This window comes from Schistocerca piceifrons, chromosome 5 (assembly GCF_021461385.2).
Source record: "Schistocerca piceifrons isolate TAMUIC-IGC-003096 chromosome 5, iqSchPice1.1, whole genome shotgun sequence".
NCBI lineage: Eukaryota > Metazoa > Arthropoda > Insecta > Orthoptera > Acrididae > Schistocerca > Schistocerca piceifrons.
The window spans coordinates 35,353,366-35,372,624 of NC_060142.1; positions in this window are offsets into that span (position 1 = coordinate 35,353,366).

Below are 19,259 nucleotides of genomic sequence, written 5' to 3' on the forward strand. Positions count from 1 at the left end.
GCCCGTTATCGTTGAGCAGAATCAGACCCTCCGTGAGCAGCACAGACCGTTTGTAGTCGACAGTCTTATGTAGGTTATGGGGTGTCTCGCAGTACACGTCACCGATACTGGTTTTTCCGTGCTCGAGGAATTCAATAAGTAACTGACTTCGGACGTCAAAAAAGATGGTGAGCATCATATTGCCTGCTGAAGGCACAGCTTTGAATGTTTTAGGGAGTGGCGACGACGCACGCTTCCATTGCCTAGACGTCACACAATGGTATTTCATAGCATCATATGCAAATTTAAACCGGTTTGTTTCTTACGACGTTTCGTTCCTTTTCATTTGAACGTCCCCTATATATTTATTGGTGCATACATACAGTATCTCTTAGTCGTAACTCTACTGTCTACACATTCCAGTGTGCGTAAAGAACACTCTTGAAGCGCTGTGCAGCGGTAGCATGAATGAATGGAAGGAACAAATATTAACTTCCATAGCTATGTGGACATGTTTAGATGTTTTATGTTAGGGATTTTTAGTCATAGCACTTACATTTTCAGAACTGATGCATCACTGACTGTACTTTTTTAACAATAGTTACAATTTTTGACAATACTGATGACATTAGGCTCAAAATGTTTCATTTTGTGGTGCTGTAAAATGCCTCAGATGTTGGTGGGAGTACAACCCACTCAGCTGTCAGCATTTACCTGCTTATTGTGTATGGGACAAAATGGTCATAATGTGGTAAACAAGATGTTCGTTATTGGTTCAGTGATTTAGCATACCCCTAAGATGCTACAAGTCAAGCCCTGATGACGTACGGGGAAAGTAAGCTCCACATAAGATCATGGAGATTTAAGAAAAAAAAAGTTTTACTACATAAAAATTACTAGGGGAGGCTGAATTAAGCATGCAAGTTTGGATACCACACCTCATACTTATAGGTGAAAAGGGACTCGTCAAACAGTAACATTTTCAGAAGGGATGCATCATCTACTTCACTTTCTTTTTTTAACAGTAGTTACTATTTTTAGCAGTACAGGTGGACAAAAGGCTCAAAACGTTTCATTTTGTGGTTCTGTAAAATAGCGTAGATCTTGTTGAGAACACTAAAAGTCAGCTATCAGGATTCACCTGCGTACTGCATATGACATTTGAGGCGTTGGTTCAGCCGTTTAGCATACCCCTAAGATACTACGAGCCCATGCCCTGGTGACCTACAGGGAAGGTAAGCTCCACACAAGATCATGCAGACTTAAGAGAAACGGTGTTGTGCAATGAATAAAGTTTTACTAAATAAAAGCTACTAGGGGTGGCCAAATAAAGCATGAGAGTATGACAACCACAGCTCTCACCGATATACAGTATTAATTAAGGGATTCATCAACCCACAAAAGGAAACCAATGGTTGATAAATCAAACAAAATATTTTACCTACTGAATCAAACATATAAACATTTAACAAGAGGACAAGAGATTGCAGTTACGAACTGTAGCCTTGGTACGGATGGTTGGTCACACGAAACGATTGTATGAAAATCGTATATTGCAAATGCGACCAACGACTGAAAAAATGGTCAGTAACTTGAGGAAAGTTCCCCAGACATGCAGCAATGAACACCGATGCTTTACCAAAGCACAGGATGGGCACAATTAGCTGGCCCTGAATGTTAAACCTGCTCAGTGGAAACCTGATGCTAATTAACTGGCTTTGCGTCCCTCTCACCTCAGTGGCTGCATTGATAACACATGCTTACGTCTCTTAAACCGTTCAAGTTTATAAGATGGTTGCGGTAGTGGCAAGAAATTCCACATCGGTCTCTGTACTTGATCAGAATCTCGCCGGCCAGTTGCAGCAGAGTTTGCGAGTTCTGATCAGTAATAATTTTATAAACAAGTTTAATATTTTCCTACTTTCGAGGATTTTGCCATTCTTAACCAATAATCGTTTCATCAAGTTACCTTCCATTAGGAATGTGTGCAATAATTGTCTGAGGGGGTAAGGAGGTAGAAAATCTCTTCCACTAAATGACGTATTTCCAGCGACGGCCAAATAGAAGCACATGCGGAAAATCGCGCCATCTATCGAAATAAATACTATAAGCCAGTCACAGAGCCCCTTACTTGGATTTGAACGAACATTCCTGCACTACACGGTGGCATCCAACAGCTGGTCCCTTGGTCATGAGCTGTGTCTTTTCTCCTGACCTTCAGAGCCTATCTATCCGAAAGGTCTCCTTTTAGCATCTCGCACGGTGCCGTTTTTGTGCAACACAGTCCGCCTTCTCCTACGCTCCTGCTGCACGGACTCAGGAGACTGTCATTTACATATTCTCCCTGCATGGAGAGAGCTTTCAACATCAAACAAGTTTACGTCAGACTGGTCCTCCTAAGGTAAATTCCTGTAGAGAGCCAGCTAGAGAATGACACCAAGGCTGCACAAATAACAGATCTTCTTCACAGAATCCAAAGGAAAGGACAAAAAGGAGTAATTAGCACTGACAGCAGTGAACATTACTGGGATCTGCATATTAATTATTCAAGTAGCTTGCATGACAGTTGGGCCGTAAACTACCACATAATATAGATACCAGAAAAATTACGAGAGTGCTAAATACAGGGTGTCAATAATTAACGTCCCAGTTTCAAAACACTATTGAAAGAAAATCACTGCTCAGAATAACGTTAAATTTGAAAAGCGTATTACTGACACAGGGGAAAATGTCATGAAACAAAAAACATGTAACAAAAATTTTACAACAGATGGTGCTGTAAGCGTCTTAACGTAAATGGAGTTGGCTGCTAATGACAGATGAATTGCAGTACGATGGCTACGGTTTGAGCTGCACATTACACCATCTTTACTGCTCAGTGTGCATGACTGCACAAGTTCGGCAGTCAGCTGTTAGTAAGGGTAGCCCATCCACCAGGGAAAGATCTTACCTCATCAGATGGGAATGTTTTTGAGCGTACAGAGGCCAAAAACCGCATAAGAAGCAATATGACTTCGATTTTAATTGTCCTGAGGCCAAAATCTGTTTAAAAAATCAAAATGACATAGCTTTCTGATTGTCTTGAGGCTGGTACAAGACACCGTTTTCTGCCGCAAGTTGGAATCGAGAAAGAGTGTATTCCGTAACAGGTCTGGGTGTCTCCGGGATCACATTCAAAATGCGTTCCACGATGTGTGCCTTCACTCCAGATACGTTCGTAACTGCAGCAGATAACACCTCAGCCGGATGTCACACTGATTTACGTGATGTTTTCTGGACGGTCGGGCTGTAGGGAAATGACGGCTGACAATTCTAGAATTTCCAAAAAGACCTCTGCAGCAGCTGCTTCAGTGGCTGTAAAATGTGGGGAGGAGCGTCATTTTGCGTATAAATGGTCCTATCCACACGTCAACGATGTTGAAGGGTTGGAATGACGTTGGTGCGCAAAAGACTCACATAGCGTTTACCAGTGACGGTACAGGTAACAGGACCCGCAGGACTAATCTCCTCGAAAGAATACGGTCCTACGATAACCGATGGCGTCAACGCGCACCAACAGTCACCTTTGCAGAAAGAAGTGGTACCGGTTCATGCGAATGGGGACCTTACGTTGCCCATCTTCTGCAGTTCTGCGTATTGACATGTCCTCGGAGATGGAAATGGGCTTCGTTTGTCGACAGAATGTTCCATGGGCGTTCGTTGTCCACTTCCATGCGAGGAAGAAATCCCAGAGTGAACGTCTGTCTTGCTGGCAAGTCAGCAGGAAGCAACTCCTGAACATGGATGATTGTGTGTGGGCAGCAGCGCAGTGTTTAGTATGATTTTTTGCACCGTGCTCGCACGAATGTCCAGTGTTTGGGTAGTCACCCGTGAACTGCATGTTGCTCGCCACTGCTCGGCCATTGCTACAGTGTTGTGGCCACATCTTCGACAGACGTCGGATCAAGTGCTTTCCTCCTTCCGCCAAAATGCTCCTCAAAAGAACCAGTCATTTAGAATTTTGTAATCATTTTGTCCAGATCCTTAGAAGACATCGGACCAACGCAATTTTTTGATATTCTTGAGTGTCTGGAACTTCTGCGGGGCTACTGGCGCACAGTCACCGTTTCGTAAAAGAGAGCTTTAGCAGCAGCGAGCGATCCTTCATGGAGACAAGTCGTGTTGGGCGTCTCGTACGAAACCCGAGGAACAGCTGGGTGCCGCGCCTCTGTTGGTGTGGCATATGCCGACGCTTACAGAGCCATCTGTTGGTCAAATTTTCGTTAACTATTTTTGTTCCATGACGTTTACACCTCCGTCAATAATACGCTGTTCTAATTTGACGTCATTCCGAGCGGAATAGTTCTCTTTCTACAGCGTTTCAAACTGGAACTTTAATTATTAACACCCTGTATCTGCAACAGGGTATAGGCTACACATTTTTAAATATATGTAATACATGAATATAAATACAGCATGTAACAGGAAACAGTGAAGCGTGGTTAGCGAAAACCTCGAAAAATTTCTTGATTGACTTCAAATTTGTCCGCCTAAATCTTATAACGTCGTTGTTTAATGCTGTAACCAAAATATCTCGAAAAGCTCTTGGCAGTTTACTTCCAATCTTTATACGATGTTCTAACAAACGTTCAGACAGATACACGCTACGCACAAAATATATCATATATATGCTCGTATGTACAGTGTCTATCTTAATTAATGGCAAGAGCCTGCAGCAGAAGATACTTGCTCCGGAGTATAGAAGATAAAGAAGTGCTCTTGGCTCTTAAGGTAAGCATTCTGGAGCCCTGTTTACTGAAACTTTCTTGCTTCTAATGTCGTGTTCTTTCAGCTGTATGCGCTTATACCATTCACTCTGTACATATTATAGAAAGGGAAACGTAGTTAGCGAAAGTCTCGGAAAGTTCTCCACCGATTCACTTCAAATACCTAAACGATTCACTAATAAAAGTTCGGATGGACATAGGCCACCTTTTTTATATGTATGGTATACAAAACAAACAAACTTCATCCGAACATGCCTTGAAGGCCGAACGGTACCGACCTGCAGCCATGTCATCCTTAGCCCATAGGCGTCACCGGATGCGTATAGGGAGGGCATGTGGTCAGCACACCACTCTTCCTGCCGTTGTCAGTTTTCGTGACCGTTGCCGCTACTTTTCAAGAAGCTCCTCAATTGGCTTCACAAGGTCTCAGCGCACCTTGCCAACAGTACTCGGCAGACCGGAAGGTGACCCATCCAATAGTTAGCCAAGCCCGACAACACTTAACTTTGGTGAGCTGACTGTATTTGGTGTTACCATTGCGGGAAGGCCGTTGGCATAGTACACAAATATATATACGCTATATGAAGGGGAAAAATCATTAGCAAAACTTTATAAAAGATCTTTAACCGCCTGAGATGCTGCAAGAAAAGTTCTTGACCTACTTATCTGAAATTTTTACACGGTACCCTAGAACACTAATAAATATTTAGACGGACAGAGGCTAAATATTTTTAAACAAGATAAAGGTTTCTGTTATAACAAACTGGGAGAATGAAGATGCTGTGATACGCTATGCTGTGAAAATGTAGTTAGTTTTAACTACGATAGCATGGCATTTAAACCATTGACAAACTGTTTTTCCCTATACATTCCTTCATCCTTATATATAATTTTAAACAAAAATTGTATACACAACTTCCTCGCAACCGGTCTTCACAGAAAACTGGAAAGTTGTAGTTATGGATTTTCGATTTCTGATTAGAACTACGGAATCTGAATCTTCCGAAAATTTTTAATACTACGCGTTTGCAAATTAAAACTATGCAGGAGAGGTCTGCGGTACGCCATATACCAATGATCCGAAACGATTCACCCATTTTTATTAAGCGACTTCAGTTCCCAATCAGGGGGAAATGGATTAGAGAGGCGGAAGGAGAAATGGACAGAGTGAGATGGGAGAACCAGATTACGACGTATTTCTGATTCCCATGCGTATTTAGTAATCGCGGAACATTTACAGGTTCGTCTGTTTTCTTATACTTTTAGTTTGTTCACCCGTCAAAGTATCTGTCCATTATTAGGCATCACACACGTTCTTGGCGTGATATGTGATCTTTCAAGCCTTCTAATGTCACAGAAGTAAAAGCTAATGACATAGCATAAAAAGCAAAGTAACCGGCTGGTGTAGGAGTTACAGTTTTTGACCAGAAACTCCGAGTTCGGTTCCCAGTGAGAAACTGAAATGTTTCTCAGGTGGAAAAGTTCTGGAACGAGGTATCTCGGTGCAAGTGTGGCATCAGATGCAGATTTGCCCCTCGAAGAAAAATTGGTATAACTTAAGATGCAGATTTCCCCCTAGAAGAAAAATTGGAAACGAAAGAGACTAGCGTAGTCAGATTGCGTATATACTACTGAGTAGATCCCCGAATCTGATCTATCAAGCGATCATCATGAGAGAAGTTAGCAATTTCATAAAAACACCTACAACCTTTGAATCCACTGAAAACATGAAATAAAAAGCGTTTAACGCCCCATCGACACCAAGTTGCTAGGGACGGAGCACATGCTCGGATTATGGCAGGAAGAAGAAGGAAACCGGTAGTGCCGTTGTCAAAGGAACCATCCCGGAATTTGCCTTAAATGGATTTGGGAAATCATGGAAAACCTAAATCTGGATGACCGGCCGGAAAATTTGTTGGGCTCCTACTGAAGAAATTAAACCTTCAAGCAGAAAAACTCCTCCTTGGCATAGTTGGCGCCTAGGCAGACTGGAAAACCTCTGAAGGACGAAGGCATGTCTGCTTTTTGTGTCCCAGCATGTAGAACTCGGCCGTTCCCTACATCTACATCTACATACATACTCCGCAATCCACCATACGGTGCGTGGCGGATTGTACCTCGTACCACAACTAGCATCTTCTCTCCCTGTTGCACTCCCAAACAGAAGGAGGGAAAAATGACTGCCTATATGCCTCTGTACGAGCCCTAATCTCTCTTGTCTTATCTTTGTGGTCTTTCCGCGAAATCTAAGTTGGCGGCAGTAAAACTGTACTGCAGGCAGCCTCAAATGCTGGTTGTCTAAATTTCATCAGTAGCGATTCATGAAAAGAACGCCTCCTCTCCTCTAGAGACTCCCACCCGAGTTCCTGAAGCATTTCCATAACACTCGGGTGATAATCAAACCTACCAGTAACAAATCTAGCAGCCCGCCTCTGAATTGCTTCTATGTCCTTCCTCAATCCGACCTGAGAGGGATCCCAAACGCTTGAGCAGTACTCAAGAATAGATCGTATCAGTGTTTTATAAGTGGTCTCCTTTACAGATGAACTACTTCTTCCCAAAATTCTACCAATGAACCGAAGACGACTATCCGCCTTCCCCACAACTGACATTACATGCTTGTCCCACTTCATATCGCTCTGCAATGTTACGCCCAAATATTTAATCGACGTGACTGTGTCAAGCGCTACACTACTAATGGAGTATTCAAACATTAGAGGATTCTTTTTCCTATTCATCTGGATTAATTTACATCTATCTATATTTAGAGTTAGCTGCCATTCTTTACACCAATCAGAAATCCTGTCCAACTCATCTTGTATCCTCCTACAGTCACTCAACGACGACACCTTCCCGTACACCACAGTATCATCAGCAAACAGCCGCACATTACTATCCACCCTATCCAAAAGATCATTTATGTAGATAGAAAACAACAGCGGACCTAACACACTTCCCTGGGGCACTCCAGATGATACCTTCACCTCCGATGAACACTCACCATCGAGGACAACGTACTGGGTTCTATTACTTATGAAGTCTTCGAGCCACTCACATGTTTGGGAACCAATCCCATATCCTCATACCTTAGTTAGGAGTCTGCAGTGGGGCACCGAGTCAAACGCTTTCCGAAAGTCTAGGAATATGGCATCCGTCTGATACCCTTCATCCACGGTTCGCAAGATATCATGTGAAAAAAGGGCGAGTTGCGTTTCGCAGGAGCGATGCTTTCTAAAAGCGTGTTGATGCATGGACAGCAACTTCTGTCTCAAGGAAATTCATTATATTCGAACTGAAATAAATGGTTCAAATGGCTCTGAACACTATGGGACTAAACTTCTGAGGTCATTAGTCCCCTAAGAACTACTTAAACCTAACTAAGCTAAGGACATCACACACATCCATGCCCGAGGCAGGATTCGAACCTGCGACCGTAGCAGTCGCGCGGTTCCGGACTGAGCGCCTAGAACCGCTAGACCACCGCGGCCGGCATATTCGAACTGAGAATATGTTCGAGATTCCTGCAACAAACCGATGTTAAGGATACCAGTCTGTAATTTTGAGGATCCGTCCTTCTACCTTTCTTATATACAGGCGTCACCTGCGCTTTGTTCCAGTCGCTCGGGACTTTACGTTGGGCAAGAGATTCGCAATAAATGCAAGCTAAGTAAGGAGCCAATGCAGTAGCCCGTCTGCATTTCGTTTAGCGTCTTTCCGCGCCGCCATCGTTTTCGACAGGAGCGCAGCATCAGCTGCTCGAGCAGAAGTGTGAAGTGAGAAGCGGCGTGGCTGGTAAGGTGAGCCAGCCTGCAGGTAGCGACCGCACCGTGAATGGCCGGCCACACGCCCTCGCCAGCGCCTCGTCTCGCCTTACAACCGCCGGAATGTGGTGCGTCCGAGCGGCAGTGCGGCGATCGTGCCTGCCACAACAGGGGCGCCGTCGCCACGACAGCTTCCGCGCTCCCCGAAAGTGGAGCGGCAGTGCCAGAGTAAACAAGTAAACTCATACCGTCATTCCCAAAACAGTGTTGCTTAAATAAAACTGCAGACACAGTGCCAATAGCCGGCGGGTGTGGCCGAGCGATTCTAGGCACTTCAGTCTGGGACCACGCGACCGCTACAGTCGCAGGTTCGAATCCTGCCTCGGGCATGTATATGTGTGATGTCCTAAGGTTAGCTACGTTTATGTAGCTCTAAGTTCTAGGGGACTGATGACCTCAGATGTTAAGTCCCATAGTGCTCAGAGCCATTTGAACCATTTGAACAGTGCCAATATAGAGCTGTAGGAAACAGAATGTGCAACAATAGCTTTAATCTTGACAGCGGCTACAATCTTAGGATGCGCTTACACTGGCACAGAAATTAGACATTACCGACAATATGGCCCGGCAACATTGCAGGCCACACGAATAGCAGTTATAGGGTGTCAGTTTCGAAGTATAAGAAAAAAAAACAAAAAAAACCAAATTAAAACTACAGCATGCACACACTTTATTCAACACGTACAAGTCACTAAAGATATCCGGATGTAGGTTGTGACATGTACGATATCCCTGCCATCATCGGCGATGATATGGCGCAGACGAATAGCGAATTTCTGCATCATCTACAACTACATCTACATCCATACTCCGCAAGCCACCTGACGGTGTGTGGCGGAGGGTACCTTGAGTACCTCTATCGGTTCTCCCTTCTATTCCAGTCTCGTATTGTTCGTGGAAAAAAGGATTGTCGGTATGCCTCTGTGTGGGCTCTAATCTCTCTGATTTTATCCTCATGGTCTCCTCGCGGGATATACGTAGGAGGGAGCAATATACTGCTTGGCTCCTCAGTGAAGGTATGGTCTCGAAACTTCAACAAAAGCCCGTACCGAGCTACTGAGTCTCTCTCCTGCAGAGTCTTCCACTGGAGTTTATCTGTCATCTCCGTAACGCTTTCGCGATTACTAAATGATCCTATAAGAAATCGCACTGCTCTCCGTTGGATCTTCTCTATCTCTTCTATCAACCCTATCTGGTACAGATCCCGCACTGCTCAGCAGTATTCAAGCAGTGGGCAAACAAGTGTACTGTAACCTACTTCCTTTGTTTTCCGATTGCATTTTCTTATGATTCTTCCAATGAATCTCAGTCTGGCATCTGCTTTACCGACGATCAACTTTATATGATCATTCCATTTTAAATCACTCCTAATGCGTACTCCCAGATAATTTATGGAATTAACTGCTTCCAGTTGCTGACCTGCTATTTTGTAGCTAAATGATAAGGGATCTTTCTTCCTATGTATCCGCAGCACATTACACTTGTCTACATGGAAATTCAATTGCCATTCCCTGCACCATGCGTCAATTCGCTGCAGATCCTCCTGCATTTCAGTACAATTCTCCATTGTTACAACCTCTCGATACACCACAGCATCATCTGCAAAAAGCCTCAGTGAACTTCCGATGTGATCCACAAGTTCATTTATGTATATCGTGAATAGCAACGGTCCTACAACACTCCCCTGCGGCACACCTGAAATCAGTCTTGCTTCGGAAGACTTCTCTCCGTTGAGAATGACGTGCTGCGTTCTGTTATCTGCTCAAGTGCCGGAGCATCAAAGCTGCAGATGACCTCCTCAATGGCTGTTTTCAGCTCACCGATGGTTTTGGTGTTGTTGCTGTACACCTTGTCTTTAATATAGCCCCGCAAAAAGGAGTCGCGTGTGTCAGATCCGGAGAATGTGGCGGCCGATCGAGGCCCATGCCAGTGGCCAATGGGTACCCCAGAGCCAGAATGCGGTCCCCAAAGTGCTCCTCCAGGGACATCAAACACTCTCCTGCTTCAATGGGGTCGAACTCCGTCTTGCAAGAACCACATCTTGCAGAATTCAGGGTCACTTTGCATAATGGGGCTGAAATCATCTTCCACAATCTTCACGTACCGCTCGGTAGTCACCGAGCCATTAAAGAATATCGCACAGATTACTTCATGAGTGCACATAGCATACCACACAGTCACCCGTTGAGGGTCAAGAGACTTCTCGGTCGCGAAATGTGGATTCTCAGTCCCCCAAATGCACCAATTTTGCTTTTTAACGAACACATCCAAATGAAAGCGGGCTTTTCGCTAAACCAAACCTGCTCATTTCCATCATACCTCGCGGCCAAGCATAGAGTTTGAACGTCCTAACGCAAACCGTTCAGAAGTTATGACGATTTTATTTCACATAGGACAATAATTGTCACCCAGTACATTTTCCGCAACATTTTCGGCCACTGGAACTGCCGCGTGTTCGGCAAGATTTGACTGCCATGTTCCCGCCAACACATTTCTGTCTCATAAGTATTAACGCTAGCCATGGTATTGCCGTGAAACGGACGGTCGTGTTTGAATGTAGCGCTCCTATTGCACTCCACAAGAAAAAGTTACAGAAAAAACAAAAATTCATGCTTTTCGTGCATTTTTTATTTTTATTTTTTTTTTTTTTAGTGAGGGAATTGTCTACATAACATAAACTCTTGAACTGATGCTGGATGCAGACCACTCTAGGAATTTCACCAGAATATCTCCACACGATTTTTAATATACACTCCTGGAAATGGAAAAAAGAACACATTGACACCGGTGTGTCAGACCCACCATACTTGCTCCGGACACTGCGAGAGGGCTGTACAAGCAATGATCACACGCACGGCACAGCGGACACACCAGGAACCGCGGTGTTGGCCGTCGAATGGCGCTAGCTGCGCAGCATTTGTGCACCGCCGCCGTCAGTGTCAGCCAGTTTGCCGTGGCATACGGAGCTCCATCGCAGTCTTTAACACTGGTAGCATGCCGCGACAGCGTGGACGTGAACCGTATGTGCAGTTGACGGACTTTGAGCGAGGGCGTATAGTGGACATGCGGGAGGCCGGGTGGACGTACCGCCGAATTGCTCAACACGTGGGGCGTGAGGTCTCCACACTACATCGATGTTGTCGCCAGTCGTCGGCGGAAGGTGCACGTGCCCGTCGACCTGGGACCGGGCCGCAGCGACGCACGGATGCACGCCAAGACCGTAGGATCCTACGCAGTGCCGTAGGGGACCGCACCGCCACTTCCCAGCAAATTAGGGACACTGTTGCTCCTGGGGTATCGGCGAGGACCATTCGCAACCGTCTCCACGAAGCTGGGCTACGGTCCCGCACTCCGTTAGGCCGTTTTCCGCTCACGCCCCAACATCGTGCAGCCCGCCTCCAGTGGTGTCGCGACAGGCGTGAATGGAGGGACGAATGGAGACGTGTCGTCTTCAGCGATGACAGTCGCTTCTGCCTTGGTGCCAATGATGGTCGTATGCGTGTTTGGCGCCATGCAGGTGAGCGCCACAATCAGGACTGCATACGACCGAGGCACACAGGGCCAACACCCGGCATCATGGTGTGGGGAGCGATCTCCTACACTGGCCGTACACCACTGGTGATCGTCGAGGGGACACTGAATAGTGCACGGTACATCCAAACCGTCATCGAACCCATCGTTCTACCATTCTTAGACCGGCAAGGGAACTTGCTGTTCCAACAGGACAATGCACGTCCGCATGTATCCCGTGCCACCCAACGTGCTCTAGAAGGTGTAAGTCAACTACCCTGGCCAGCAAGATCTCCGGATCTGTCCCCCATTGAGCATGTTTGGGACTGGATGAAGCGTCGTCTCACGCGGTCTGCACGTCCAGCATGAACGCTGGTCCAACTGAGGCGCCAGGTGGAAATGGCATGGCAAGCCGTTCCACAGGACTACATCCAGCATCTCTACGATCGTCTCCATGGGAGAATAGCAGCCTGCATTGCTGCGAAAGGTGGATATACACTGTACTAGTGCCGACATTGTGCATGCTCTGTTGCCTGTGTCTATGTGCCTGTGGTTCTGTCAGTGTGATCATGTGATGTATCTGACCCCAGGAATGTGTCAATAAAGTTACCCCTTCCTGGGACAATGAATTCACGGTGTTCTTACTTCAATTTCCAGGAGTGTACTATAAAAGCAGGTGATCCGTGAATTGGGAAGACCAATACCAATATGAAAGATTGTGCACCAGTCACAATTATTTTGGCGATCAGCCTTCGGATTTTGCTTATTGATGATTCAAACAGAAGTTTGATATACCTCTTTAAAATGCGAATGGCAAGAAAACCATCACAGATGTTATTTTAGGTGTATTTATTACTTATCGCAAGAAGAGTCAACGAAGTGAAACGTTGTACTTGCCATATTCCGTAATATCCCTTTCAATATTTTATTGGGCAATTAAGCGATTTAAATCATGAATCCGGTAAATTTCTGATGCTTTGTCACCTGAGAATGTTCGGATCGAACAGAATAGTGGAAATGTATATCCGGTTTACGATCTTTCATTCTTACCAGCAGCTGCGTGGCAGCGCCATCTAACGAGGTGAGTCGGCATTAGGCGTCAGTACTAGCACACGAGGATGTGAAACTGACACCCTATAACTGCAATTCGTATGGCCTGCAATGTTGCACTATGCTAACTACTTGAGCCCCATCATATTCTATAATTTTCTCCTGTGAAAGTGTACGCATTATGCAGGTTTTGGAGTCATATCCATGTAGAAAGGTACGGCCTTATCATATGGCTTCGGCAACATGACTGCATTTCTGAGTATCCGATCATTGGTCAATTCTCTTATCCGTTTTTACTATTTTATATTTCTAGTATTTACTGCGGTTAAGGAAGGCGATGTTGGCCTGATGTACTCGACGATGCCCTTAAGCTACGCTATCTAAAGCATCGTCCTAAGAAATACCAAATTGAGGTATTTGCTCTTTCGGTATTTAAGCTGTTTATACATGCTTTTAGGTTACCCAAGTCTGCACAACGCGATCGCGACCCTTAAATAGATATATTTGTTCTCTGTTTTCGGTGTAGATCAGTCTGAAGGTGCCTAAAGAAGGTGAAACGCGTAGTTGATAAATAAAAAAATTAAAATTGCAACCAAGACTGTTTTCAACTGATACTACTAAAAACTGGTTTGCTGATTCATGTCGCAGATGGATTGGAAGAATTTCTATAGAAGCGAAATCGGTCGTATCATAATTATTGTATGTAAAATAAAGTCTGTAATCATTTTCTTAACATTCATATTAATAAACTATGGAGGCATAACATGATAGACATTATTTTTTAAAGTGCATTTTTCTTCGATATGTCTCTTGGTAACAAACGTTCGCAACACTCTTGTACAAGGACTCAAGGAATTTATTATAAGTTCGAAAAAACAATCGAGCATTTATGCTAACATTTTATTGATGTTCAACAGTCGGAGAACTATGGATTTCATAAATATGAAGCATTCACGACCAGAGGTATGGAACATTCAAAGTAATATTTCCAAAAAATGTAGTGCTAATTAAAAGAGGACAATAGGCGAGGTGATGCTGGTGAGCACAGAGCCACGTGCGATGAAGGTTACAGAAAGTTTAGAAATCTTCGAATGTAAGTAGAGCATAGTTATGGCTCATTGCTACAGATTGTCTAATATCACGTCTCTGAAGCTAGGCTATGTTTTGCCTCGCATTTTTTGTGGACTCGAAGAATTCGAAACGTTTTGTATGCTTCATCGCGTGTGATTCCGTGCTCTCAGCAACAGCGTACCAAGAGTCCATTTTCAGATTTGCAAATATCTGTTAACTATCCATAAATATATATGGATTCTGAGAACAGTTTATTGGCTATTACTGAAGCATATTAAAATTGTAGAACTTGCAGAAAGGCAGGAAATTAAGGAGATGAGACCTGGGTAAGTTGAGAGAAGCAGAGGTTGTTGAGAGTTTCAGAGGGAGCATTAAGCAACGACTGACAAGAACAAGGGAAGGAATACAGAAGAAGACGAAAGGGTAGCTTTTAGAGTTGAGCTAGTGAAGCCAGTACAGAGTCAAATAGGTAAAAAGACAAGGCCTAATAGAAATCATTGAACACCACAAGAGATACTGGATGTAACTGATGAAAGAAGAAAATATAAAAATGCAATAAATGAAGCAGGCAAAAGAGAATACATACATCTAAAAAATAAGACTGGCAGCGAGTGTAAAACGTCTAAGCAGAAATGGTTAGAGGACATATGTCAGGATTTAAATGCATTTCTCAGTAGGTAAAAGATAGAGTCGGCCTATAGGAAAATTAAATAGGCCTTTGGAAAAAAGAGAAGCAGATGTATGAATACCAGGTGCTCAAATGGAAAACCGCTCCTAAGCAAAGAAGGGAAATCTGAATAGTGGAAGAATAGATCGAGTGACCATAAAAGGGAGATGTACTTTATGGCAATAGTATAGAAATGGAAGAGGACTTAGATGGAGATAAGATGGGACATATGAGACTGCGAGAAGAATTGATAGGGCACTGAAACACCCAAGCGGAACCAAGGCCCAAGGAGTAGTCGACATACTGTCAGAACCACTAATAGCCTTGGGAGAACCAGCAACGACAAATACCTTCCATCTGGTGTGCAAGACATACGAGACAACGGGAATAGCCTCAGACTTCAATAATAACTCCAGTTCCAAGGAAATCCAGTGGTGACAAGTGTTAATAATACCGAATTACCAACTTAAACAGTCGTGGTTGCAATGTTGTTGTTGTTGTGATCTTCAGTCCTGAGACTGGTTTAATGCAGCTCTCCATGCTACTCTATCCTGTGCAAGCTTCTTCATCTCCCAGTACCTACTGCAACCTACATCCTTCTGAATTTGCTTAGTGTATTGATCTCTTGGTCTCCCTCTACGATTTTTACCCTCCACGCTGCCCTCCAATGCTAAATTTGTGATCCCTTGATGCCTCAGGACATATCCTACCAACCGATCCCTTCTTCTAGTCAAGTTGTGCCACAAACTTCTCCTCTCCCCAATCCTATTCAATACCTTCTCATTAGTTACGTGATCTACCCACCTTATCTTCAGCATTCTTCTGTAGCACCACATTTCGAAAGCTTCTATTCTCTTCTTGTCCAAACGGGTTATCGTCCATGTTTCACTTCCATACATGGCTACACTCAATACAAATACTTTCAGAAACGACTTCCTGACACTTAAATCTATACTCGATATTAACAAATTTCTCTTCTTCAGAAACGCTTTCCTTGCCATTGCCAGTCTACATTTTATATCCTCTCTACTTCAACCATCATCAGTTATTTTACTCCTAAATAGCAAAACGCCTTTACTTCTTTAAGTGTCTCATTTCCTAATCTAATCCCCTCAGAATCACCCGATTTAATTTGACTACATTCCATTATCCTCGTTTTGCTTTTGTCGATGTTCATCTTATATCCTCCTTTCAAGACAATGTCCATTCCGTTCAACTGCTCTTCCAAGTCCTTTGCTGTCTCTGACAGAATTACAATGTCATCGGCGAACCTTAAAGTTTTTGTTTCTTCTCCATGGATTTTAATACCTACTCCAAATTTTTCTTTTGTTTCCTTTACTGCTTGCTCAATATACAGATTGAATAACATCGGGGAGAGGCTACAACCCTGTCTCACTCCTTTCCCAACCACTGCTTCCCTTTCATGCCCGTCGACTCTTATAACTGCCATCTGGTTTTTGTACAAATTGTAAATAGCCTTTCGCTCCTTGTATTTTACCCCTGCCACTTTCAGAATTTGAAAGAAAATATTCCAGTTAACGTTGTCAAAAGTTTCTCTAAGTCTACAAATGCTAGAAACGTAGGTTTGCCTTTTCTTAATCTTTCTTCTAAGATAAGTCGTAAGGTTAGTATTCCCTCACGTGTTCCAACATTTCTACGGAATCCAAACTGATCTTCCCCGAGGTCTGCTTCTACCGGTTTTTCCATTCGTCTGTAAAGAATTCGCGTTAGTATTTTGCAGCTGTGACTTATTAATCTGATAGTTCGGTAATTTTCACATCTGTCAACACCTGCTTTCTTTGGTATTGGAATTATTATATTGTTCTTGAAGTCTGAGGGTATTTCGCCTGTCTCATACATCTTGCTCACCAGATGGTAGAGTTTTGTCATGACTGGCTCTCCCAAGGCCATCAGTAGTTCTAATGGAATGTTGTCTACTCCCGGGGCCTTGTTTCGACTCAGGTCTTTCAGTGCTCTGTCAAACTCTTCACGCAGTATCGTATCTCTCATTTCATCTTCATCTACATCCTCTTCCATTTCCATAATATTGTCCTCAAGTAGATCGCCCTTGTATAAACCCTCTATATACTCCTTCCACCTTTCTGCCTTCCCTTCTTTACTTAGAACTGGGTTGCTATCTGAGCTCTTGATATTCATACAAGTGGTTCTCTTCTCTCCAAAGGTCTCTTTTATTTTCCTGTAGGCAGTATCTATCTTACCCCTAGTGAGACAAGCCTCTACATCCTTACATTTGTCCTCTAGCCATCCCTGCTTAGCCATTTTGCACTTCCTGTCGATCTCATTTTTGAGACGTTTGTATTCCTTTTTGCCTGCTTCATTTACTGCATTTTTATATTTTCTCCTTTCATCAGTTAAAATATTTCTTCTGTTACCCAAGGATTTCCATTAGCCCTCGTCTTTTTACCTACTTGATCCTCTGCTGCCTTCACTACTTCATCCCTCAGAGCTACCCATTCATCTTCTACTGTATTTCTTTCCCCCATTCCTGTCAATTGTTCCCTTATGCTCTCCCTGAAACTCTCTACAACCTCTGGTTCTTTCAGTTTATCCAGGTCCCATCTCCTTAAATTCCCACCTTTTTGCAGTTTCTTCAGTTTCAATCTGCAGTTCATAACCAATAGATTGTGGTCAGAATCCACATCTGCCCCTGGAAATGTCTTACAATTTAAAACCTGGTTCTTAAATCTCTGTCTTACCATTATATAATCTATCTGATACCTTTTAGTGTCTCCAGGATTCTTCCAGGTATACAACCTTCTTTTATGATTCTTGAACCAAGTGTTAGCTATGATTAAGTTATGCTCTGTGCAAAATTCTACAAGGCGGCTTCCTCTTTCATTTCTTCCCCCCAATCCATATTCACCTATTATGTTTCCTTCTCTCCCTTTTCCTACTGACGAATTCCAGTCACCCATGACTATTAAATTTTCGTCTCCCTTCACTACCTGAATAATTTCTTTTATCTCGTCATACATTTCATCAATTTCTTCATCATCTGCAGAGCTAGTTGGCATATAAACTTGTACTACTGTGTCTATCTTGGCCACAATAATGCGTTCACTATGCTGTTTGTAGTAGCTAACCCGCATTCCTATTTTTTTATTCATTATTAAACCTACTCCTGCATTACCCCTATTTGATTTTGTATTTATAACCCTGTAATCACCTGACCAAAAGTCTTGTTCCTCCTGCCACCGCACTTCACTAATTCCCACTATATCTAACTTTAATCTATCCATTTCCCTTTTTAAATTTTCTAACCTACCTGCCCGATTAAGGGATCTGACATTCCACGCTCCGATCCGTAGAATGCCAGTTTTCTTTCTCCTGATAACGACGTCTTCTTGAGTAGTCCCCGCTCGGAGATCCGAATGGGGGACTATTTTACCTCCGGAATATTTTACCCAAGAGGACGCCATCATCATTTAATCGTACAGTAAAGCTGCATGTCCTCGGGAAAAATTACGGCTGTAGTTTCCCCTTGCTTTCAGCCGTTCGCAGTACCAGCACAGCAAGGCCGTTTTGGTTAATGTTACAAGGCCAGATCAGTCAATCATCCAGACTGTTGCCCCTGCAACTACTGAAAAGGCTGTTGCCCCTCTTCAGGAACCACATGTTTGTCTGGCCTCTCAACAGATACCCCTCCGTTGTGGTTGCACCTACGGTACGGCCATCTGTATCGCCGAGGCACGCAAGCCTCCCCACCAACGGCAAGGTCCATGGTTCATGGGGGAAGGTGGTTGCAATATAATATACAAGGTGGTTGCAATATAATATACAAATTCCTTGCAGCAGAATGGAAAAACTGATATAAAATCAATGAAAATCAGAGAGACGTAGTAACACGCGAGGTAATACTGTCCCAAAGACTTCTTATAGAACATAGGTTTAGGAAAAGCAAACCTGGGTTTTTTGCAATTGTAAACTTAGAGAAAGATTTTGACCATGTTGACCTGTAGTCATGTCCTAGTTCATGAACCACGGGCAACGTATGAGTGGCCAAGTAAGTGGTCCCGACAGTCGGGATACCAGTTACTTTGGAATAAGGCTGGGCATCTCGGACATATTCTGAGTCGTGGTCACCTTTGTGCTCATACGGCAAAGACTACCAAATCCACCGGTTAGTCCCTCAGCCGTTAGGGGTAAAACCCAATGGGACTCGGGGCAAGTAAGGCTAGCAACCTGCTTCCCTGGTACTTTAAATATGATGCTGGCAACAATCAAAACAAAATGCCTCGGACCTTTGGAGGTGACGGAGTCCCACCTCTAACTGACAAACCAGGGACTCCTAAGATACGACTTGGCAAACGAATGGTAATGAGATGGGGAGCTATTAATATCAATAGGGGCTACTCTTGGAAGAAGGCAGAGCTG